General features: G+C 42.7%; 2 long non-coding RNA genes across 3 annotated transcripts in view; one reads left to right on the top strand and one right to left on the bottom strand.

The window, feature by feature from the left end:
- LOC123002127 (uncharacterized) overlaps positions 1–3,777 on the bottom strand; it is a 35,349-nt gene extending 31,572 nt beyond the window's left edge. Inside the window, exon 1 of the long non-coding RNA XR_006411678.3 lies at positions 3,665–3,777. This is a non-coding gene — a long non-coding RNA (uncharacterized LOC123002127). The remainder of the gene's footprint in view (positions 1–3,664) is intronic.
- Positions 3,778–3,969: 192 nt separating this feature from the next.
- Positions 3,970–24,281, top strand: LOC113270252 (uncharacterized). Of its 2 annotated transcripts, none has more exons than XR_003321759.4 (3): positions 3,970–4,121; positions 19,431–19,657; positions 20,219–24,281. It is a non-coding gene; the product is annotated as an uncharacterized LOC113270252 (long non-coding RNA). The 2 variants fall into 2 exon arrangements; XR_006411701.2 differs by having other exon boundaries at positions 3,970–4,226; positions 20,219–23,264.
- Positions 24,282–25,289: the final 1,008 nt, after the last annotated feature.

Raw genomic sequence — 25,289 nt, 5'->3', positions numbered from 1 at the left:
CACATTTAATAACCCATTCTGAGGTACCTTCTTTAAGAGTAATAGAACTTTCTACCAAAGCAATGTAAGACCAGTATTTTTAAAATTATTATTTTTGAGCAGTCTTCAGTAGAAGCAGAGAAAAAGGACCATTTTTTTCCTTCCCTCCCTTCCTTCCTCCTTCCTTCCCTCCCTCCTTCCTTTATTCCTTCTCTCCTTCTTTCCTGATTTACACTCTTACAAAAAGGAAATATATCCTGGACAAAAGCCATGTAGCTAGCAAGTCAGTACTCTATTACCAAAGCTTATTTCTTACTTTTGCTTGGTTGTAGATTCACCAAACTCTACAAGATGTGGACCACTGAAGAACACCTTTTGGAAAAAGCATGGGCTTTCTATTTAGATGCAGCTGCATCCAAATATGTCTCTTCCATGTAACCTACCACGTGACTTTGTACAAGCTAACCTCAGTCCCAACATTTGTAAGAGCGAAAAAACAACAGCTAACCTGTAGAACGGTGGTACGGATTAAATTAGATTGGAAATATAGGAACCTAAAACAATGCCTTCTATGCAGTAGATAGTCTAGATATGAATCCAAAGTAATTAGTTCATCTCTCAACTATTCTAACAATGTTCATTAAATCCAGTAGTTTATGAAAAAAATCTCTCTCTCTCCAGTAGTTTATGAAAAACTGCAAGGGGTGCCTAGGTGGCTCACTTGGTTGAGTGGCCAACTCTTGGTTTCAGTTCAGGTCATGATCTCGCTCGCAGTCATGGGATCGGGCTCCGCGTTGGGCTCTGTGCTCAGCACAAAGTCTGCTTCAGATTCTGTCCCCTTCTCCCTTCCCTTCTGCCCCTCCTCCCATTCTCTCTCTCAAATAAATAAATAAATAAATACACAAAATCTTAAGAAGAAAAACAGCAGTGCTCACTTCGGCAGCACATATACTAAAAAAGAAAAACAGCAAACTTTCCTTACATAAGAATAATACCACCTTTCAAAAAGAAAATTTCACTTTCTCTGTACCATCAACAATTATTTCTTATTCATCTTACTTATCTAGTCAAGGAGTATACAATAATTGAAATAGATGAAGAGAAATCAAGAAACTCTGTCCTTGCTCCAGTTGGCCACAGTTGACCATGAGATTTCAAAGAGGAATAATACTGTAAACAGAGTGAATTAGAAGACTGAACTGCAAAAGATCCAGAAAGACAAGAAGAAGCTATATATGGATATAAAATCTGAAAAATCTAAGATGAAACTCAGGCAAGTTGTTCTGATGTATTGGCAACATGGAAGGGGCTGCTGGACCAACTCCTGGTGGTCACTTAATTACAAAGAAAAAGATCCATTCAGAGGGTGCTTAAGGAGATAAGTTCAAAAGAGGCACTCAAAAAAAAAAAGAAAGAAAGAAAGAAAAGAAAAGAAAAAGTGGTTAACAGGAAATAGGAGGGGGGACCAGAATAATAATGAGACTTCACCATTTCCCAAAAGATGTTTGTGCATGTCATCTGTTCAGAGCAGCCCCGAGAAAAGGGAATCTCACTATCTTTATTTTATAGATGTGGAACTGAAGCTCAGGCACAGTTAAGTGACATCCCCACAGTCACATGGCTAGTAAAGGAGCAGGGCAGAACTTGAACACAGATCTCCAATTCTAAGTTCTTTACAACCCTTTTCTAAAGGAACATCAGATGTGGCGGTTTTGCTGAGGACTAATGACTTTGATTAGCTTTATTTATGATAGAAGGCAAATTATCTTTCTGCCTTGATCCTGTCTCTAAATGTTTCTTTTTTTAAATTTTTTTTTATTATATTATGTTAGTCACCATACAGTACATCCCTGGTTTTTTATGTAAAGTTCGATGATTCATTAGTTGCATATAACACCCAGTGCACCATGCAATACGTACCCTCCTTACTACCCATCACCAGACTATCCCATTCCCCCACCCCCCTCCCCTCTGTAGCCCACAGTTTGTTTCTCAGAGTCCATAGTCTCTCATGCTTCATTCCCCCTTCTGATTACCCCCCTTTCTTTATCCCTTTCTTCTCCTACCGATCTTCCTAGTTCTTAGTTCCATAGATGAGAGAAACCATATGATAATTGTCTTTCTCTGCTTGACTTATTTCACTTAGCATTATCTCCTCCAGTGCCATCCATGTTGCAGCAAATGTTGAGAAATCGTTCTTTTTGATAGCTGAATAATATTCCATTGTATATATGGACCACAACTTCTTAATCCAGTCATCTGTTGAAGGGCGTCTCGGCTCCTTCCACGATTTAGCTATTATGGACAGAGCTGCTATGAACATTGGGGTGCATATGGCCCTTCTCTTCACTACGTCTGTATCTTTGGGGTAAATACCCAGTAGTGCAATGGCTGGATCATAGGGTAGCTCAATTTTTAACTTTTTAAGGGACCTCCACACTTTTTTCCAGAGTGGCTGTACCAACTTGCATTCTCACCAACAATGTAGGAGGGATCCCCTTTCTCCACATCCTCTCCAACAATTGTTGTTTCTTGCGTTGTCAATTTTTGCCTTTCTAACTGGCGTAAGGTGGTATCTTAGTGTGGTTTTGATTTGAATTTCCCTGATGGCTAATGATTTTGAACATTTTTTCATGTGTCTGTTAGCTTTCCTTTACCTTTATCTAAATGTTTCTTATGTTAACATACTAAGCTTCTAAGGGATATATATGTCCCAGAAGAGACCTCAGGCAAATATACCCATATTTTTTAAAAGATTTTATTTACTTACTATGGGGGGGGGGGGGAGAGCACAGAGGGATTGGGAGAAGCAGACTCCCTGCTGAGCAGGGAGCCTGATTGGGGCTCGATCTGGAACCCTCGTATCATGAGCTGAGCTGAGGGCAGACACTTAACCAACTGAGCCACCCAGGCACCCCTAAATACACCCATATTTACAACAATTAGGACTTGACCCAAACTCATATTGGGCTTTCTCCCCTCAGGACCTCAACAAGGCTGTATCTTCAATTCTGGGTGACTAAGACTTAGTAGAGAAGCAGATCCAAGATAACAGGCTTGATGATCACACTCAGAATCACACAGACATGTGCTGGTCATCTTGCAGGATATTTAAAAAGTACAATTAACTAAAACGTAATAACAGTTATACAGTAAAATACACACACCTTAAAGCGTACAGCCCGATGAATTTTTACATATGTATACACCCATATAACCACTACTATCAAGATATGGAACATTCTTGGCATCTGCTGGCCATTTCAGAGCATCTATAAATACGAACCTCCCCAGGGACGCCTGGATGGCTCAGTCCGTTAAGCATCTGCCTTAGGCTCAGTTCATGATCCCAGGGTCATCATCCCAGGGTCCTGGGATGGAGTTCCATATGTGGCTCCTTGCTCCAAGGGGAGCCTGCTTCTCCCTCTGCCTCTGCCTCCCTCTCTCTCTGTCTCTCATGAATGAATAAGGAAAATCTTAAAAAATAAATACATAAATAAATAAAAACTTTAAAGCAAAAACAAAAAACTTCCCCACTCTAAACTGTCCATGGGTAGGAAGACGGCCTTTGTCTCCAGACTTAATTGAGCAAGCACATTAAAGCAATCGTTTTAAGACTTCAGGAAGTTCTTAAACATTCAGAGGGAGGCCCCAAAGTAAATACGAGGGTGGGTTAAGCTTGTACCTGATACTGCAGGTTTGGGCTGTTGCTCTGTGACACGTCACCGTTCTGTGGCACTCCCAGCTGGCTTCCCGCCGAGGAATCGCTCCACCCTTCCGTGTGGTTTGAGTCAGACTGATCCCACCCCCAGCAGCTCCAGGGTTGGATGCTGGGAACCAGGCCTAAGCCAATGAGCACGCTGTATTCCCCTGCCCACAGCGATAGGCTGAGAGATAGGCATGTGACCCACTCGCAGCCAATGCAATGCCGTCAGATTGCCGAGACGGCGACCCGGGCCGTCCCCCTCTTCCAGTCTGTGTGTCGCTCTGCAAATTGTGTGAAAAGTGAGCGTGATCGTTTTACAACAGTGAGCAAAGGCCATCCGAGAGGGAGCCAGTATCAGTAAGAATAGAGCCAACAGACTGAGAGAAGGGAAGCTGATGGGCTGACACGGCGGAGTCCCTTATCCACCATTCCTGAAGTAAGATCTAGCCCTTGATGTTGAACTTACCAGACTTACAGAAACTCTTGCGGAAACCAGTTTGAATTGGGTTTTCTGTCACATGCTGTCAAAATGACCGGACTAGTAAGTGTCTGAAAGGGCTAAATTATTCTCTCTGGGAGAATGAGGGGAGTTTTTTTTCTTCTCTTAAAAAGAAGTGAGCACATAGGAGAAATAAAAGAGAGAGGCTGTCAAATTGTTGCAGATAAGGACGAAAGAATTGTTTTTTGAGGACGAAGATGATTAATATAGTAGTCATGCTTTTTGCATTCTGTGTTACATAACTTTCACCTTCTCAAAACTTTTGTAAGTTTGGCTACATATAATAATACCTCTTGTGAATCGTGTGGGTGTATGTGTGTGTGTGTGTGTGCGTGTGTAAAGAGGGGGCGGGGAGGGAAGACTGGGTTCTACGTTGTAGTGACGTAGTACAGAATAAAGAAAGTAATAGGTTAGGAAAAGACTATCCCTAAACTCAGATTTAGCAGAATAGGAGCTTGGGGTCAAAACTGATCACAAGAATGTAAGCCCTCCAGAAATTCATAGAATCACTGAGGAATACCTTAGACTTTCCACAAATCATGGGATGGAGGACTGAGGCTATCTCCTGTAGGTTTTAGGGGGTAGAGTGACCCCAACTAACTGTGGCTCACATTATTTATAAATCTACTTGTCTGAGGACATTACTTGCTAGTAAATCAGTCCTAAATTTGGATCCGTTAAAAGAAACAAAAAGGCCAACAAAAATCTATATGCGGAGCTGAAAAGAAAAACAGCAATGACAAGACATTTTCCAAAAATGTATTGAAATAAGAAATTTGACAATTAACAATTCCGTTTTACTGCTTTGCAAGAGGTCAGTTTCCCCATCCTCAAATATATCCAAAGGAAAACAAAATGCATGCACTTTCCATTGTTTAATGTAGCTGCCTGTGCATAATGGTAGGCCCAAATGAACTTAACTTACTTGCAGTCCTCTGAAGTTACTAGTTAGCCCTGAATAAAATATTTAGCACTTATGAGTAATAATACTCACCACTCCACCCCACTTTGGGGCTTCTTCTGTTCAGTGAACATTTATTATATCCTAACTGCACTAGATGTTCTGTGGGTGTAGACTATAAAGTAGGCACAGTCTACACCCTCAGAAATTTCATGCAGAAAAAGCATATATATATATATATATATATATATATATTCAAGACATTCTCCACAGGCTAGTTCCATTTGCAAGAAAGCAATAATATTCAAAAGCTAAGGAAAAAGGGAAGCAGGAGATTATAGGTTGGGTTCCCCAGGAAACAGACCCTGAGATGAAAATGAGCATGCAAATAGTTTATTAGGAAGTGCCTCTGGGATGAAAACCTGTGGATGGGAAGGCAAGGAGAGGGAAGAAAGCAGGGTGGGGTGGGGAGGGGGAAAAAGTAGTGGTGTAAACCAAGGCCTGAGGTGACCCCATGAGGAGCGCTGAAGCTGGGATGGTCTTTCTGGGTAGCTCTTGTTGGGAGGGAGAAGGCCAGACCAAGCCTGGGAAGCTGGCAGCCCCAGGAAGAGCTGTGACATTGGGCAGAACAGCTCTGAGGACAATCAGCGGACATCCTTCCCAGAAACAACTGGAGGAATAAGTTCTCCAGTCCTGATAGAGGGACCTGAGTGGCATGGCACACAGCATCCGCACCCCCAGAAATTATTTAAGGTTTTGGAATTGAGCTTAATCTAGTGATGTTCCAGACATATTAACCCCCCGAGTCTTTTGGGAGTTCCAAGTGACTTCTGGACAGATCGTCCTTGAGCAGGTTCCTGCTCCATACTTAGCCACCTTATTAGCCCAGCTGGTACGAAAATTTTCCCAGACTGGGAAAGATATTAGTCAGAAGATAACCACCATCACCTTATTTGGGATAGTAATGAAATTATTGACATTAGAGCAAAGCGGTTCCAAATTGGTTCTGGAGTCAGACAGAATGCTGGTCCTTTCACTGGAGTGGTCTAAGTGCTTTGTAAATAAATTCACTTAGACCTTTGTATGTATGGGGGGCACCAGATGGTTGACAATGTCTGTCATGGGAAGACAGCTGAGACGCTGCTCATTTCCTACTATTTGCAACTTAAACGGCTGCTGTACATAAAGAGAGCAAGTAATCAGGCTCGTGGAGATGGAGTTCAGAGCTATTAGCTACCAGCTCCAACTTCACAACATTATTTTCAAGCACATTATTAGTGCTTGGGAAGTGACACAGGACAGTCAAATGAGGTCTTTCTTTGCTCTCAATAAAAAAGAAATAATAAAATTATCTTCCAAGAAATTGAGGATCCTGTCCTATTCTGAATGTTCCACAAGAATCCCAAAGGTGAATTTCTGCTGTGCTAAGTATTGTCCGGTAACACAGAAGAAAAAGAAATGCAAATTCTTTCTTTGATTATTCTGACAGGACTATGTGCAGACACTCAAGAAACATGGGAATCACGCTGCATCTACTTATTTCGCAGATGTGGCTGGAACATGCCCCATTTCAGGATAATGGGAATGAGCTCAATGCATTATTGTTCAATTAATTCATTCATATAATGGTCCCAACCACATTATAAAGACCAGCACCTTGCAAATGATTGGCTTGGTGTAGCAGAAGCAAGTGAAAATAATACGAGAGACAGTTTGGCCAGGCCCTGTGCTAATTTGATTAATCACCTAAAAAATAAGACATATCAGATGTTCTTAATTGGAAATTTTCTCTTCATTAGAGAAATATGCCTTGACATGTTTTTATCTAAGAACCACCATGGAGTTTGTACAGAGTTTGGGGACAGCTCTGTGCAAAGTTAATCACAGCCTGCTCAGTTGATTATAGTATGCATTCTGGTCGCTTGTCACGTGAGTAGAGGGAGCTCAACTGCATGACATAAAAGGACTGGACATGCCAGAGAATTATGTATTGTGTTATTTGTTAAACTTTAGAAATGAGACCAATGTTTAATGTCGAAGACCTCTAATCAGCATTGGGTTGTTCAGACTCAAAGCTGTGTTTATAATAATAGCAGATAGTATGATGGAGGTATCTTCCATTTGCAAGTCAAGTGGAAACATTGTAATTGAAAGCCCATTAAAATTTCTACAGAGTTAGAAATTAATAACTTGATGAGTTTATTGGGAAAAAATGGGAAAATATTTGTGAAGATTCTTCAGCTGTTAGAACTTTCCCTGTCCCCAAGGAAATACTGGGATACCGACACAGAGTAACTCACCCTGATTACCTACTGTACTAATTTCATACTAATTGAAAACTGGCACCTAAGAAAATTAAGATATTATAGTTACTACACTAATAATTGTAATAAGCCAAGGTAAAGTGAGAAAACACTCCCTTTTTTCCCCCACAATGCTTCGTCAAAATCTGAATAGAGTGCTCAGGAATTTTTGCATTTTATTATAATAAAGGGTGCTACAGTAAAGTGGTCTTAGAGTAGTACTTGAAAACCTTAAGGACATCTCTGTTTTGTCTTGTTCATAACCTTGTTAGCCATTTTTCTTAATGGGGATGGGGTTTTATTACATTATTTTTTCAGTAGATAATTTTTTCGTAGACTTCATTTTTTAAGCAAAATTAAGCAGAAAGTACAGAGCTTTCCTAGATAGCCTCAGTCCCCACACACGCACAGCCTCCCGCCTTACCACCATCTCCCACCAGACTGGCGCCTTTGTAACAGTTGCTAAACACATCATTATCACCTAAAGTTCATCATCTCCGTTAAGGTTCACTCTTGGTGGAGTACAAGCTGCGGCTTTGGACAAATGTACAATGACACGTACCCACCGTTCTAGCATCATACAGAACAGTGTCACTGCCCTAGAAATCCTCTGTGCTCTGCCTTTTGATAATTATTTTGAGCATAATTAAAATAACAGACGAGCTCTGAACACAGTTCTAAAAAATCAGCAGCCTGAAAAAAAGTCTCTCTGGCTCAAGATTTGGATTTCTATCTCTGTTTGCCACTGTTGTATATCGTCTTCTGAGCTGTCGGCGTCTCTGACTAGAGACCAAAAATCTCCTAGCCACCTGAAACAAATACATTCCCAGCTCACCTGAGGCAGTGGACAGAGCTGATTTCCATTAAGACTGTAAAGGGAAACAGGGAGACACGTTTTCATTAATGCCGTTCAAATATTCAGGCAAGGACCCCTTTTTGCTCTGCTTTGGTCTAGGGCTTAATTCTTCAGTTCAATCTTTACTTCCCCTTCAGTTCCACCTCATTTGTTTAAATGAAACAGAAAGCAAATTAGGAAAAACCCAAAATACTTTGATGAATTTAGGTCATTGAAAAGGCCCAAGGATTTTTTTTTTTTCCTTCTCATTAGAGGATTGAATCCATTGTTTGCTCAGTTGACCAATCAACAAGTATACATGGCAAGCCCATGGATCCCAACCCTGGAAGTCCCCAGGCGGGGTGGGGGGGAGTGGAGATTTGGAAATGATGAGGACATAGCCTTTGACTTTGGGAAGTGGAGAGAAATCCCTGTCTCCTCTCCTCCCTTGTCCCCTCTTCCTTCCTTCCCCTACTTGTCCAATGCACATTTACGCAGGAATAGACCTGCCTTGGGCCCCACTATACATCATCTTACTAAGATCATTTTATGGCCTTGAATAGTAATGGTTTAGAAATATTTTTTAAATGTTTTTAAGAAATCGGATTTTCTGGGGCACCTGGGTGGCTCAGTTGGTTAAGCAGCTGCCTTCTGCTTGGGTCATGATCTCAGGGCCCTGGGATTGAGCCCCATCTCGGGCTCCCTGCTCAGAGGAGAGCCTGCTTCTCCCTCTCCCTCTGCCCCTCCCCCCAACCCTGGCTTGTGCACGTTCTCTCTCTCAAGTAAGTGAAAAAAAAAATCAAATTTTCCTTTTTCAGCACATGTTTTTGGATTTGATGTTACCTCACAGTCAGTTGTACACTCATAAATGAAGCACCATCTTTCTTGGATTACCAGGGCAGTAGGAGATGCTCTGGTCCTGTTAATCACTGAGTGATTAGCACGTGGGTAAAATACGTCATTGGCGATGGTGTGGGAGAAGGTAGGCTGTGTCACATGGAGTATGAACTGGGGAGTCACAGAGACCTGCGTTTGAATCTATGCTCCATTATTTAGTTGCTGTGTGATCTTGGGCAAGCTACTTACCTTCCCTGACCTTGGTTTCCTATTCTATAAAATGAGTGATACTGCCTGCCTTAAACACAGAGAGTAAGAGTTAAATGTGAATCACCCCCAAGTTGCCCCAGGCCTCACCAGCCTAGAGGCATGACATGAATCTTCTTTAGGAAGAGTGTACTAGTTTGCTAGGGCTGCCATAAAAATACCACAGACGATGTGGCTTCAGCAGTAAAAATTTATTTTCTTACAGTTTCAGGGGCTGAAAGTCCAAGGTCAAGGTGCTGGCAGAGGCCTCTGGCCTTGCCTTGCAGATGGCTGTCTTCTTGCGTCTGTATGTGCTGCCCCGCCCCCTGTGCACCTGTGAGCCTGGTGTCTCTTCCTCTCCTTGTAAGGCCACCAGTCATGTTGAATTGGGGCCCACCCTAACAGCCTCATTTTCACTTAATCACCTCTTTAAAGGCTTCATCTCCGAATTCTGTCTTACTGGGAGTCAGACCTCAACATATGGATTTGGTGGGATACAGTCGGTCCATAAGACGTATGCAGCTGGCTTTCACTGTCTTGCACTCATTTGCATGATGCATAACCACAGCTCAGTATGAATCCCACAAGGTGTCTTACAGGTGCTCCGGGTTTCCAAGGGCTTCTACCCTTGCTCTGCCCAGGAAGCCACTTTGGGGTCCCCCAGCACCACTGCTCCTGCCGGAGCCCTCGGTGAGAACACAAATGTCTGCACCCAGGGCGCCGTGCCTACAGCGGAGGGTGCCCAGGTGCTGTGGTGCACCTGCATTGCAACACAGCCAGGCCCGTGCAGTGGGGAGAATGCCGCTTGCCTCCAGCCAGGCTGCTTATCCCTCTATGTCTCAGCATCCCTCATGAAAACAGCTGCTTCATCATCTGTCTGCCGCCTCTTGCCCTCGAGGTCTCCAAGAATATAGAACCAAATGTCATGTTCCGTTCCCTACCCTCCATTCTCCACATTGGGCACCAGGGCACGCCCCCCCCCCCCCATTTCCCCCACTCCTGGTTCATTGACTTCTGGCAACCTTGCTACTAGGTCGTGCATATGTTCAGACAAATCGGAGCTCCCATTCTAGTTTAGAGCAGGACTCCTTTACCTAGAAATCCTTGCACTTTCCCCGCATGCTTCTTTAACAGGGGCCTGGACAGGCACAATGCCATTACCTTCTGATACAGCTCTCTTTGTCACTCGGCATCTTGTTGTAGTTAAAAAGGGGGGCCCTGCAGCCAGCTTGCCGTGGCTTCCAATCCTGTTCTGTGACCTTGGGCCGGATCCTTCCCTTCCATAAGCTTCAGCTTACTCATCTATAAAATAGGTCTGAGGATAATTCCTACTTTGTAGAATCATAACAAGAGTTAATGGTAATACACGTAAAGAATAATCCCCTTGTCTGAGAGGTCCTGATTATTATCATTACTGTCTAACATTCTCTGGCAACTCCTCCACGTAGTTCTTTTGGTGATTAGCTCATTGAATTCTCGAAGAATCCCAAGAGGGAGGTGCCATCCTGATCTCAATTTTATAGATGAGGAATTGGTGAAGTCAGTGGCCGGAATGGATTCGGTCAGTCAGGATTCAGTCCAGTTCAGTGTGACTCTAGACAGACTGTGCTCTAAGCCCTGTACCCAGGAAATGGTATTTATTATGACTATAGTCACGATCAATTAATCAACAGATTTTATGTAGATGTTAAGTGCACTTCCGTAGGTGGAGTGACAAATACAAAGCTTTATAAGAAATGTTTTCTTTCAAGGATTTATAACCTCATTGGGATCTATAATCTCACTGATTTATGTATGTGAAACCAGCACTGAAATAACAAGGTGCTGTGTGCAGATAAAATGGAGGAACGAAAGGGGGCCTGGGTGGCTCAGTCGGTTAAGCATCGCATGCTTGATTTTGGCTTAGGTCATGATCTCAGGATCATGAAATCGAGCCCCAACTGGGGCTTCATGCTGAGTGCAGGGTCTGCTTGAGATTCTCTCTCTCCCTCTCCCTCTTTCTCTGCCCCTCCCCGTGCTTGCATGCATTCTCTCTCTCTCAAATAAATAGATCTTTAATAAAATAAAATAAACAAATCTTAAAAAAAAAAAAAGAAACGTGGGAATGAAACACACTATGAGTCCATGGCCAACCACCATGGTCAAGGAAGGCTTCATGGAGAAGATGGGCAGGATGGTTGGAACAAAGGCATGAGTGGTTTGATGGTTGAATAAATTAGGCAGGCGTTGAAGGATTAAGTAGAATACGGAGAAATTAGGAGGAGGAAGGAAAGGCATTTCTGAAGATTGAGGTGAGCAAATAAACTGCCAAATTGGAGGAAATACCAATATTGTTTAGATTTGTAACTTAGAATGACCCTAAATGCATGGGTCCCCAAATACATTCAAAGCGAAACTACTTCTATCAAGCTCCCTAACCTTTTTAGCTTCAGGGCACATTGGGGTAAAGGAAAGAGGCTTCTAGAAAATAGCAGCCAATAGCCATAGAGCTGAGCCAACCCAGGCCTCACCAGCTGCCTGAGGACTGAAAGAAATAAGTATCTTGGTTCCAAGCACTGTTCTAAACAACTTTAAAAAATACTTGGAGAGACTAGAAATGTACCGATCTTTCTCAGTGTGTCTTTATGTAATTATAACCCCAAAGTGTCTAAAAACGATAAGCTACATGTTACAAAGCAAACAGAGAAATTGTGCAATTAATTTGACATAAACCCAGTGATGAAGCCAGTCTGAGGGTTTAAAAATGAGACAAAAGAAAGCCGGCCATGATGAACGAAAACAAATGAAGATATCGTGGTGCTTGAGTTTCAACATTTGACCAGAGAAAGTCAAACAGATTAATAATGACAATAAAAGCGTTTCATTCAGTGATGCCTGGCCACATAGAATGCTGGGAACTGGGTTTTATGTATGAAATGCTTTATTAGCACAGTCCACCCGAGACAGCAGGATAACACATGCATGGGCGGCCGGCCGCACATCAGCTCCTGCCTCCAAGGCTATTTGAAAGAGAACATTCCATGTGTTGTGCATGATTAGAAAATTGAAGACATCGGGACACAGTGGTCTTACTTTTAGATACAGGCAGGAGGGGTCCTGTCCTGGGACACAGAGTTTTGCGGGTTCTGCTCTGGCCTTCCACAAACAACATCCCTCCTTATGGGGCAAAGGATTCATGGGGCCAAAGGGATGTGGAATCCAGCAGTTCCTTCCCCCATCTTGACCAAGTGTCTTCCTTTTTGAGGACCTCTTCAGACCTTGTCACAAGGCCAAGGACAGCAGACTCTACCAGTGGGGTGATAACATCCAGCCATAAAGTGACCAAGGATCTGCTGCTCAAAGGGGCGGTCTAGGGTGTCCCTACCCCTTGCATAAAAGCCCCTCATGATTGAGGACAGAGCTGGGGTAGGAGGATTGAGCAAGCGTCAGGGCCCAGGTCTCCCTATCCACCATGTTCCAACATCATACTTTGGAGAGTCTGATAATTCTAAATTCAAACCTGGCCCTCTAGGTCATTATAATAATACATACGCCTAGGTGTACCACTTCTCAGGTTCTCCACTTGGTTTATAACCTCTGAATATTTGAACATAAGGTATGTGGATCCCCTTGGTATTCTTGGTGGTGGGCCCAGGACATACAAAAGAATCTGATAGAAAGCAAAAAAGGACAATGACATAGAAATTCTGAGTCCCTGAACCCTGGGCTAGGAAGTTCATAGCATAAATGGGGGTCTATGAGAGCTGTGTCTAGCACCAACCCCATTCTCTTTCTCTTTCTTCTATCTGTTCTGAATAAATAGTATTGACAGTGGGCAAAAACAAATTCTTAATGAAATGTCCCTCAGGAGTGAGATGGAATTTTAAAAGTTAATATTTCTATTTAAGGACCCAGAGATTTGCTCATCATTTCTCAGTAAATATGTTAGCATAGAAAAGGCACACTTCCCTGCAGTATTTCTATATCCTATTAAATGAACAAACAAAAACCCCTAGTAGTTATTGCCTCATGGAAGATCCAATAGGACAGAGATTTTTATGTATTTTATTCACCGAAATATTCCCCGTGTATAAAGCCAGTGCCTGGTGCAGAGCAAATGTTCAACATCTATTTGTTGAACAAAATGAATTAGTATGTGTATCTAGATTACTGCTGTAATTTGGGGGACTAGTTCCCACAGATAACTCACATTTAGGAAAGTCACAAACCAAGGCCCAGGCTTTCTATTCCAAGTAGAAGTCTTTCGTTAGTATAAGACTGTGCTTTAATGACGAAGATTTCTTACATTTAAGGTTTGAGTGAATCTGGCTTCTCTCCAAGGAAAGTAAGGCTCTGCAATTCACAAAAGACTTTGCCCTTTGAGTATATAGTCTCCTACCAGAGGGAGAAGAGCTGCAGGACCAATTGTCTCCCATTTTAAAAATAACTTACGTGTCTGCAGCTTAATTATTTTAAAAGGCTCTTTTATATGTGACATCTCACTTGATTAGCTCAACAACACAGGGAGGTAGGCCAGTGATACTCTCCATTTTGTTAGAAGTTGGGTCCTTTAATCCTCGTCTACTGGCCTACTGACCACCCCACGATGTATGCATGTTATCAAGATTAATAGATTGCTCATTTATTCTTTATCAATAGTAAGATGTGTAAATGAAAAAAAAAAAAGGCCAATTTAAACAATTGTTTGGGCGAAGTCAGATCAATTGAACAGAAAAGTCCCAAAAATGTGTTATTTTGTCTCGGCTTTCTGGGTAGTTCCTCGTCTTCACTTTACCTTGCAAGCTTGAACACAGTCTTTGTCGCACTTCCTTAAAGCGAGGTGCTCAGAAGCTATTTTCCTTCTCTTGAGAAAAATGTTTTTGACTTCTTGTTGTTTGTGATCTGGAATGAACCTCGTTTTAAATATTTCCTATTTCCTGCACCCTAAGCAAGTTATGGAAGAGACAATTGCACAAAAATTAAAGTCCACGAACCAAAAGTAAAAAGCATGTGGAATCTTATTTGTGAAGGAACATAATTTTAAAAGCATGCCCCCTACTGGAGGCATGGTGACATGACATCTGGAAAGGAATAAAATTAGAAAGAACCAAAGAACTGTGCAGTCATACTGAAGGTCCAATCTGACACCCAGAAGGCTCCATTATCATTTAAGGACCCCTAAAATTATAGTCTTTCTGCCTGTTCAGATTAACCTCAATCACATACTCAGTCCAGAAAATTCAGAGTTCAAGAGTAAGATAACACACTGTCAAGTCCTCTGTAGATATAAAAGTCCATCTTAGACCAATGGATTTTCTTTCACATATTATTTATGAGAACACTTTAGAAGCAAATAAAAAATTTACCTCTTGAAAATTTTTAAATAAACATTTAGAAACAGAAAACATACTAGTTGAAATATTGAAAAATATCATCTTCCTACAGCCTTCTGTAGCTGGCAAACTCCTATTCGTCTCTCAAGGCCCAGCTCACATGTTATCTTCTTTGAAAGCTTAATCGTACCCCCTTAAAGATGATTAGCCATTTTCTTTTCTGTGCACCTATAAATAAAATTTGCATTTATCATACTATAGTGAAATTGTTTATATATCTTTCTCCCCAGAGCAACTCCAGAGACATTAAACAAGAATTACAAAATATATAAAGTGGCCTCCTTACAACTGAATTTCACACAGTATCTTAGAAAATTATGGATTATCAGAAAGGGAAAGTTTCTTAGAGTTTATTAATCCAAATATGCACCTTCCCCAAGCTTTCCTTCCCACCTTCATTAAAGAGATGAAGAAACAGAATCTAACAAATATAAGTCTATCAAAATGAGTGTTCTTTCACCCAGGAATTAGCAAAGTGAGGCTATTATCCCTGTCTTTTGATTCCAATCAGTGTTCTTTCTGCTTCAACATAACCACCTCCTCTCTACATGATCCCACAATAATACACCCTACCAAACTCTTCAGGGGTACTTAATTTCATGTCCTTAAATTTCCTAAAATTATATGCAAAATTTGTATGCATGTATTTTAAGGTCTGCCTGTAAAAGAGAGGCTTTCCATCTTTAAACATTCATGCATACATAATTCATGCATTCATTCAACAAATATTTGTCAAAGACACTATGTGCAATCCTCAACAAAATACAAGCAAACTGAAACCAGCAACATGTAAAAAGGATTATATATCATGACTAAGTGTGATTTTTTTTCTAGGAATGCAAGATTGATTTAACATCTGAAAATCAATCTTGTGATATACCATATTGTTATAATGAAAGTCAGAAAATAACACGATCCTCTTTTTGTAGACATTGACAAACTGATCCCAAAATTCATAGGGACATTCAAGGGACCCACAATAGTCAAAACAATCTTGCCAAAGAAGGATAAAGTTAGAGAACTCAGACTTTGTCATTTCAAAACCTACTACAAAACTACAGTAATAAAGACAGTATGCACCTAGCATAAAGGTTGACAAAAGGATCAATGGAATAGGATTGAAAATCCAGAAATAAACCATCACACTTCTGGTCAATTGATTTTTGACAAGGGTGCCAAGACCATTCACTGGAGAAAGGACAGCCTCTTCAACAAATGGTACTGGAACAATTGGATAACCACACACAAAATAATGAATTTGGAGCCTCTACTCTACACCATATACAAAAGTTAACTCAAAATGGATCCAAGACTGAAATGAAAATGCTAGAATTATAAAACTTTAGGAAGAAAATATAGAAGTAAATCTTTGACCTTAGATTAGGCAATGGTTTCTTAGGTACAACCCTAAAATCACAAATAATAAAAGAAAAATAAATAAATTGGACTTTGTATAAATTAAAAATTTTTGTTTCAAAAGACACCATCCAAAAAGTGAAAAGACAATCCATAGAATGGGAGAAAATATTTGCAAGTCATACGAGGCTTGTATCTAGAATATATCATAAAAGATTTGTATTTAGAATATATAAATACTTACAATTGAACAATAAAAACATAAATAACCAGTTTTAAAATGGACAAGGGATTTGAATAGGAATTTCTCCAAAAAAAGATATGCAAATGGACAATAAGAATATAAAACAGTGCTCAACATCATTCGTTATTAAAGAAATATGTATCAAAACCACAATGAGGGGTATCTTGTTGACTCAGCCTGTAGAGCATGGGATTCTTGATCTCTGGGTTTTAAGTTTGAGCCCCACCTTGGGTGTAGAGATTACTTTAAAAAAAAAGACACACCATGAGATACCACCTCGCACCCCTAGGGTGGCTAGAAGAAGAAGGAGGAGATGGAGAAGGAGAAAAGAAGAAGAAAGAAGAAAGAAGAAGAAGAAGAAGAAGAAGAAGGGGAGGAGGAGGAGGAGGAGGAAGACGACGACGACAATAGCAAGCATTGGTGAGGATGCAGAGAAATAGAGACTTATACATTGCTGGTGGGAATGTAAAATGGTGCAGCCACTTTGAAAAATAGTCCGGAGGTCAGGCACAGCTGAAAGTCCTTTTTTCATGGCTCCTCCAGTAAGTGGTTTAAACTCACACCTGGCCCGAGGGCTGCACTAATAGATTGTGAGCTCTTTGAAGTGGGGTCTATGTTTTGGTAGCTCCCAGTGTCAGACACAGTGCCTGGCACTTAGTGAGAACTCATTCACTATTTGGTGGGGGAGTGAATGCTGAGACACTCATTAGAATGCGACTTGGCTAGAGCAAAGCTGAGTCTCAGAAAGGGCAGCACTACCCCATTCCCCCATCCCCAGCTCTCCCAAGATGTTATGTGTACCTTGGGTAGATCAAACCTTCTTTAACTCTGAGGGGGTCTGGGGGCATGCCTTAAAATACAGTCCTGAGTTTAAGTAAGACCTTTCCTGTTCATGACCCTTCTGCCTCTCCTTGCCCATCCAACCCTCGAAGAGGCTACTTAAATATCCCTATTTGGCTGAGGTCCAACAGTCCCATGGGAAGAACATGAACTTTCCCACAACTGAAGTTCATGTGGGCATGTGTAGCAGAAGGTTAAAATTCAAATTCCAGTAGACATCAAGATGTAATAGCTGTGAATGTCCAGGGTGAGGTGCCGAATTACCACACACAGTATTTTAAAGGCAATGAAGGAGAACTTGCTACATGATCCTTAAAATCTCACACCCCTTTGAGAATACGATGGGTATATAAAAGGTGCCAGGGTAGTGGGGAAGAGATTAGGTGAAGAGGCTCTCTTTGGAGAAAGCTGGACTAGGAACCCCATCTCCTTACAAATCTAGAGTGGGAATGGATTTCCAGTGGAAAATCTCAGAAGGTCTGAGGTGCTTTTCTGGGAAGTTGAGGGTCTGACTCCTGCCTGGGTAATTCAGTGGGTGAGAGAAAAATTGCTTAAGTGCTTTGATGGCCGTGCTGGGAAAAGTCTGAAGCACTGGTTGGGAATGGCAAACATTTTCAGTTTCTTGGGTCAATGGATAAATGGGCAGAGGTGGGCCCCACAGCACTTGGAGCTGGCAAAGGGTCATCTTGGGCCTTTCTGATTAGACTGCCAGGAGAGGGAGAGGGTCTACAGCTTCAGGAAGCTGGGGCAAATGCTAGGGGCTGAAGAAGTCACGAGTCATATATGCAATAAAGCTGCATCTGCCCAGGCTTGGGGAACTTGGGAGGGGGCCCAGCAGAGACCTGCAAAAAGCCTACAAACGACCCCCACAAAGAGCAAGTCATCTGCAGCATTGTCAGGTCTAGACAGCAGCAAGCCAGGTCTATGGTTCTAGTTCAAGTAAGACCTTTCCTTTTCCTTTCCTTTTTCGATCTTCTTTTCTTCCACCCAACCCTGAAAGGAACTGAAACCGGCTAGCAAGTTGGTGTGGTGGATCAGGGGGAAAGAGAGAGAAAATTATCCTGCCACTGACCCTCCGTATCACTTCTGCCCTTTTTCCACACTGAGATCCACAGATCCCCTCGCTAGGAGGCCCTGAGGTGGGGCCTCCTTCTGCTGATGGAGGTACAGGTGGGGGACTGGAAGGAGGAAGGAAGCCATTTTTCTGCTCTGGCGGCACCTTCTGGCAGTGGGTAACTGCAGACTCCAGTATTCATTGTGAACTCCAGCACAGTGGTGGTGGCTTCAACAATTCCCCCGCAGCATAGCCGCCTGCATTTCCACCTAGCAGATCCAATGCATGCCTACAGCAGCGGCACTCACACCTCTAGTGGCTGAGCTGTGTGTCTCGCTCTGGGCTCCAGCTCCCTCACCCCTTTCCCTTTTGCACTCCTGGAGCTCTTCCCCTTGGGGAACCAGTTAAATCCCTCTGCATGACCTGTCTAGAGCTGTGTCTATTTTTTCTGACCAGACATTGACTAATACACTCTCTTTTCTGGGGCGCCTGTGTGGCACAGTGGTTAAGCGTCTGCCTTGGGCTTAAGGCATGATCCCGGCGTTATGGGATCGAGCCCCACATCAGGCTCTTCCGCTATGAGCCTGCTTCTTCCTCTCCCACTCCCCCTGCTTGTGTTCCCTCACTGGCTGTCTCTCTCTGTCGAATAAATAAATAAAATCTTAAAAAAAAAAATACACTCTCTTTTCTAAGTTTTGGCCCAAAGCAGGTCCAGACCACATGTAGGGAAGAAACTCAAAGTTAAATCAAGTTCAGTGCTTGAATTTATACTTTGGACTGGATATTCCAATTTCTGAATCAAGAATAGGTTTGGCTTCTAAAGTAACAGTAGGTCTTAGTGTTGCTTAAGAGTAAGCTGTGAAGTCATGGGCCTGCCAGGGGCTGAGGAAGATCTCCGCCGTGGAATAATTCTACAGGGATGTAGGAGACTAAAATAAAGTTGTGTTTTGATTGTGTTATGAGCTAGGCTTGTTCAGCATGTATATATATATATATATATATATGTAGACATGTACTGAAGAAGTCTGAATGACCAAAGTGAAACAGCAGAGTCTAAGGGTGTGTGCCTACCAACCCCCAAGATGGCCCCCAACGGTCCCCCACTCTGTGTACTCATGCCCTGTGTAGTCCCCTCCCACATCAAATAGGGCTGACTTGTGTAACCAATAGGATATTGTAGAAATGACAGAGTGTGATTTCTGAAATTAGGTCATAAAAAATATTGTGACTTCTGCCTTGCTTCCTCTTCGCTCCCCAGCTCTGAGGAAAACCAGCTGCCTTACCATGAAGACACTGTGGAGCCCTGTGGAGATGTCCGTGTGGTGAGGAACTCAGGTCTCCCCCCCAACAGCCATGAGAGTGAGCATCTCGCAAGCAGATCATCCAGCCCCGGTCAAGACAGTGACAGCCCTGGCAGATATTCTGAAGCTACCCTGAACTAAAATCACTCAGCTGAGCGTCTCTTGGATTCCTGATCCATGGAAAGTATGTGAGATAACAACTGTTTATTATTGCTTTAGGCCACTAAATTTTGAGCTAATTTGTCATGCAGTAGTAGCTGACAAATATGAAAGGATACGAAAGGGCAGTAGCTCTGGGTACAGGAGAGATACCAGCCAGCAGAAGGAGCATGTTCTCCCCCTGTCACATGGTGACTTTTGACCCAGTCCCCAGCCAGACAGACTGATGAAGTGCTCTTATCTGGGGTGGCCTCTGGGACAGGCAGCTGTAAGCTGGCTGAGTGGAGACCCTGAGGAGCCCACGACAAATTAGAGAAGTAGATCAAGTTTGTTTCCAAAACTATCTTAGAATCTTCCTACTGCTTTACAATTCCTCCAGGACCCCCATCCTGTCATCTCCCCAAGGCACTGCTCCCACCCCCCTTTCTTTATCTAATTTTACAAACCACTTCAAATCAGCACGTGCTGAGAGTCAGCTCTGTGCAGACAAACCACTATCCCTCTCTTAACGGAGACTTCGGTGTATAGACCACTTTGCGTTAGAAACTTTTTTTTTTTTTTTTTTTTTTGCCTCTAACCTCAACAGTGATGTGAAAGTGCAGAGTCTGATACGGCAATTCTGAGATGGGGCCCGAGATTCTGCATTTCCAGGAAGCTCCCAGGTGAGGTCACTGATGCTGGTCCTGGGACCCCGCCCTAAGCACAAGGCTCTAAAACGCTCCACACGTGTAGAGATGGAAGGTAGTGCAGAGTACCCAGCAAATGCATGAACTCTCAGGGAAGCCCTCGCTGCCTGCAAATCAAACCACATGTATAGCTCTCATTCCTTATGAAACGTGCAGGTTGGTCTAGTCTTGTATGTTTCTTGTGTAGGAGGTCTTCCCCAAGAAATAAGCAAGGGCACCACAAGAACAAAAGTGTTCTATTTGGTCAGTTTCTAAGTCAAGACTTCTTGGGGGGAAAGGACTTTCAAAGTCCTCTCCAATCACCCAGCCTGTGGCTGAACCCGCTCCATGTCATCCCTACCAAATTATTGTCTGAGCTATGTTTGGATACTTCCAGTGATGGCAAGCTCACCACTCCCAAGACAGTCTACCTAGCCTTTGGGCAGCTCTAATTTTAGAAAATTCTGCAGAAAGAACCAAAATATTTTGTCTCCAATTTCCAACCAGTGTCTGAATTATACTTGTAAAGTCATTTAAAACAAGTCTTCATATGTTTAGTGATGGCTCCCTGATTTGTGTCAAATTTCCCCTTCTCCACGTTAAAACAATTTTTCAGTCTTTTCACTTGGTGCTTTTGGGCCATGCTGCTTGGTTTTAGTTGATTCTTGGATGATTCCACTGAACATTCTCCAGCGTGTTTCCATTTGGAAACAGTGATGGAGCCCAGGTAAAATAACAAAAGAAGAGATTCTGGAAGAGGGGAGAAAAGCAAGAGTTGAAGGCAATTTTCTAGCCATGATGAGTGATATGCTGTTGAACGCAGAGGGCTCTGGTGACATTGAGTGAGAGCCCTTAGCAGAAACACGACCACAGCACAGAATAAAGCAAGCACAGCAATCATCTGGGGTCTGCACCCTTAACTCTCAGGAAGACGGTTTAGCCTAAGATCTTTTCACCTCGGGCCCAGATTGCTTCTTCTCCCAGGTCACTGTTTCTCAAAACAATGTCCCCAGAACACCTGGATCAGGATGACCTCAGGTGCCTGTTTCAATATGCTGATTCATGGGCCTCATCTGCGTCCTATGAAATCAACGTTTTGGGGGTAGGGACCCGGGAAGCTACATTTTAAACTAATTGTCCAGGTGATTCTGATGAACATGGAGTTTGAAAATCTTGTTCTAGGCCCTATCCTGATGGTTCTTTGTTGCACCAACTGACTGAAAGTAACGAAGGGCAGGTCTCCAAAGAAACAGGTCAAACACTGCAAGCCTTCTAAGAGAGAGAGAGAGAGATCGGGAGAGACTGTGACAGAAGTCAAATCTTGAACTCCTTTTCTTCTTATAGCCCAAGATCTCCCTGCCCTAATCTTATTGTTTAGACTTGATCCAGTGTCAGCACACCTGTCTGGGTTGGCGTCAAGGGCCGTGGCTCCCTCTAGAGGCCAACTGGAATAAGAGCAGGGAGAACAGGGAGGTAATTGAAAGGAAGGAGGGAAGAGAGGGCGAAATGCTGGAGAGCTTCACAAGGAACCCATCTGGCACTCACATACCGCACAGCCTTCTAGCACAGCAGTTCTCAAAGTGTGGTCCAGGGACCCCGAGGGGGTCTAGAAAGTCAAAACTATTTTCATAATAATACAAAAATTTGCCTTTTTTTACTCTCATTCTTGCATGGCTGTGTAGAGATTTTCAGAGGCCACAGGACATGCCGAAATCACAACAGATTGCCCATAGATGCAGATAGAGGAATCCAACTGTGTTTCATTAAGCCTGCCATCAGAGAGATTGGCAAATGTATGTAAAACAATGCCACTCCCCTAAATTTTTAATCTTGAAGATAGAGCTGCTTTTCATAAAATTATTTATATTAGTATATGATGGGTTTATTACCACTATTTTTAAGTGAATTAATACTTCTTTTTCTGTTTTGATAGCTCATATACTAAATATCTGTAGAGATAATCCACATAAACAGAAACTCTTCGGGGTCCTCAATAGTTTTGAAGAATGATGAGGTTCTGAGGTTAAAACACTTGAGAATCACTGCTCTCAACCTTGGCGGTACACTGGAAACAGCCTAGGAAGCTTGAAACAAATATTGATGCCTGAGTTCTATGCCCAGAGATCCTTATGCAATTAGTCTGGTGTGTGGCCAAGGTATTGGGAATTTTAAAAGCTCTCAGGCAAGTCTAACGAACAGCGAAGGTAGAGAACCGTTGCTCTAGGCTTCAGGCTTTTATTGGATGTCAAAACAAGCATGGCCATGGCCAAGTAACAGGAAAGCAAATACAGTCCTCAAAGGCAATCTCTGGTAGAAAAGCAGAAAACAGCTGAGCTATCGAATTTTCCCCAAAAAAATACAACACGAAAAGGGAGATATTGTGTGCCTCTACCAATCAGAGTTTTTCTCTGGCCAAAGATGTTGGATACATCACTGTGTCACTGGATGGGACAAAGGAGAATACATTAAAATGCGACCCAGGTGAGGATTAGAGCAGCTTTTGGGGACATACGGTAATAAAATCTATCTGCAGAGCTGTCCCCAAAGAGTGGGAATCAAGCCAAATCAAAACAAACACACCGAATCATCACGATGCTATTCTGATTGCAGAAAAGCCAGGTAACAGCTGGGGGTGTGGGGAGGGGGATTTAGGCCCCATAAGGAAATACATTCCCCGGTATGATGGACACAGGTGAGTTTTCACAAGCTCCAGCAGCTCTCACGTGATTACTGCTTAGCATGACCAGGGTGATGCCAGGAGGGGAGGAAGGTGTAGCTAAGCACTCCAGGGCAGGGATGGTGTGAACTGGATGGTAGGCTATGAATACGGTGAGAATTATACTTTACGGCTCTCAAGCTGAGAGGACTCTCAATGTTTCAGGTAGCCTGCTGCTCTTCAGAAACTTACATTTTGCATTGGGTTATTCAATTCAGGTAGAGAGCAGTCTCAAGCTCCTTCAGTAATAAGGCCAGTAATAATTATAAATTATAAATAAATGGCTGCTCTGGGGGGTCGTGCTGAGGGGCTCAGTGGGTTAACCGTCTGCCTTCGGCTCAGGTCATGATCTTAGGATCCTGGGATCGAGCCCCACATCAGGTTCCCTGCTCAGTGGGGAGTCTGCTTCTCCCTCTGCCTCAGCTGCTCTCTCTCTCTGTGTCAAATAACTAAATAAAATCTTAAAAAAAAAATAGACAGATGCCTTGAAGGTGGTCTGCCACTGAGTAGAAGGAAGAGAAAGAAGAGAAAGAAGGAAGAGAAAGGAAGAAAGAAGTTCATAATAATAGGAATAGCTAGTATTTGTTGAGCATTTACTATTCCAGGCAAATTATTAAGAACTTCATATGAGTTATCTGATTTAATATTCTCAACAACCCTATGAGATAGCCCTATAGTGATGAAGAAACAGAGGCTAAGTGGAAGCCAGCTTCCAGATGACCCCCAGTAATCCTCTCTTCCTGGAATTCCCCTCGTGTAGACTTTCCCACATTGAATAGGGAGTGGTCTGTGTGCCAATAGCACATCGAGGAAGAACCTGTGTCGACTTTCCAGGCGACATAATGAAACGTAGCGCACGTTCCATCTTGGCCTTTTGGATCACTTGCTTTGGGGAAGCCAGCTGCCATGCCGTGAGGGCCACATGAAGGGAGCTGAGGCCTAATGCCAAGACCCAGCACTAACTTGACACTTGGGAGTGAGTTGCCTTAGGAAAGGATCCTCCAGCCCTGGACAAGCCTTTGGATGACCACGTTTCTAGGTGACGTCTACTGGGAACCTTACGAAAGACATCCAAGCCAGAACTGCCAAGCCAAGCTCTTCCCAAATTCCTGACCCACAGACACTGTCTACTTCTCAGTGTTCCCAGCAGCAATGAGCTCATGGCCATAACCTGATAGTACCCCCTCATACTGGCTTTTCTTCCCTCCCATCTCCCGCTCACATTCCTGGTTCCCTCACTGCTGACTCTGGGAACCCCCTTCCAATAAACTACCTACATCCAAGTTCTTTTCTCAGGCTATGTTTTTAGGAAGAACCCAAGCTAACACAAACATCATGATAAGTGGGCTTTTTCACAGATTCAAATGATGTTCTATTAAAAACATATTAAGAAAGGAGTTTAAATTTAAAGAACAAGTTCATGCCACCCCCAAAATGTTGTTTGTTTGTTTGTTTGTTTTTCTGGTTACCAAGAAAATAGATTCAGGAATTCCTGAAAGTAGGGAGCTTCACCTAATTTTCAACCATGAGACTTACCCACCTGCAGAGCTGACCTTGAAATTTTGTTGGTGACATTTCCTGGAAACGGGGAACCATGGCTCCTAGCCCGCATGGTCTCACCGGCCTGCTTGGAGTGAATTTTGACCAGGAACCAGAAATAATCAAACATTTAATGAAAAATCTCTAAAGAAAGACTCTAGTCACGTTTTGGCTCTTTTCTTGGGTCACTATAAAATATTCCTTTGACTCAGCCAAGACACAAATATTCTCTTAATATCTTTGGTATCCTAGCTTTAGTCTATATAAAATATTCCTGAATATTAAGATTCCTGTGGAAGCTGTCAGAAAATCATATTTAACATCCCTACGTCTGCCGACTTAGAAGCCGGGTCACACTGAATAGCTGAGTCAAATAGTTTCCAACAGGTTGTCTCCAAAGATTGTATTCCCTGAGTTGACTTGAAATCAATTGTTTGGAGTGAAGAATGTATTTTCCCACAAAACCAGTTATTCCGAAGGTAATCAACTCACCGTGGTTACTGAGGACTTTTCTAGTTGTAGCACTGAACGTTCAACATCCCAGAAACACCCTCAGTCCGGAAAACCAACAGCCCTGGCAAACCAGGACAGCAGGTCACCCTGTTTATTTCGGATGGTTATGCTTCCACTTCGTTCACAGAAGCTTGTTTCAGCCTTGGTCTGGCTGAAATGTAGTCCTGATTGTGAAGAAGTTCTGAATAATGGACAAGATAAGGCAAGGTGCTGGGGCACGCTGG

The sequence above is a fragment of the Ursus arctos genome, unplaced genomic scaffold (assembly GCF_023065955.2).
Source record: "Ursus arctos isolate Adak ecotype North America unplaced genomic scaffold, UrsArc2.0 scaffold_33, whole genome shotgun sequence".
Classification (NCBI taxonomy): Eukaryota; Metazoa; Chordata; class Mammalia; order Carnivora; family Ursidae; genus Ursus; species Ursus arctos.
Note: the sequence above shows the minus strand (reverse complement) of the source record. Positions and strands in the feature narration are given on the sequence as shown.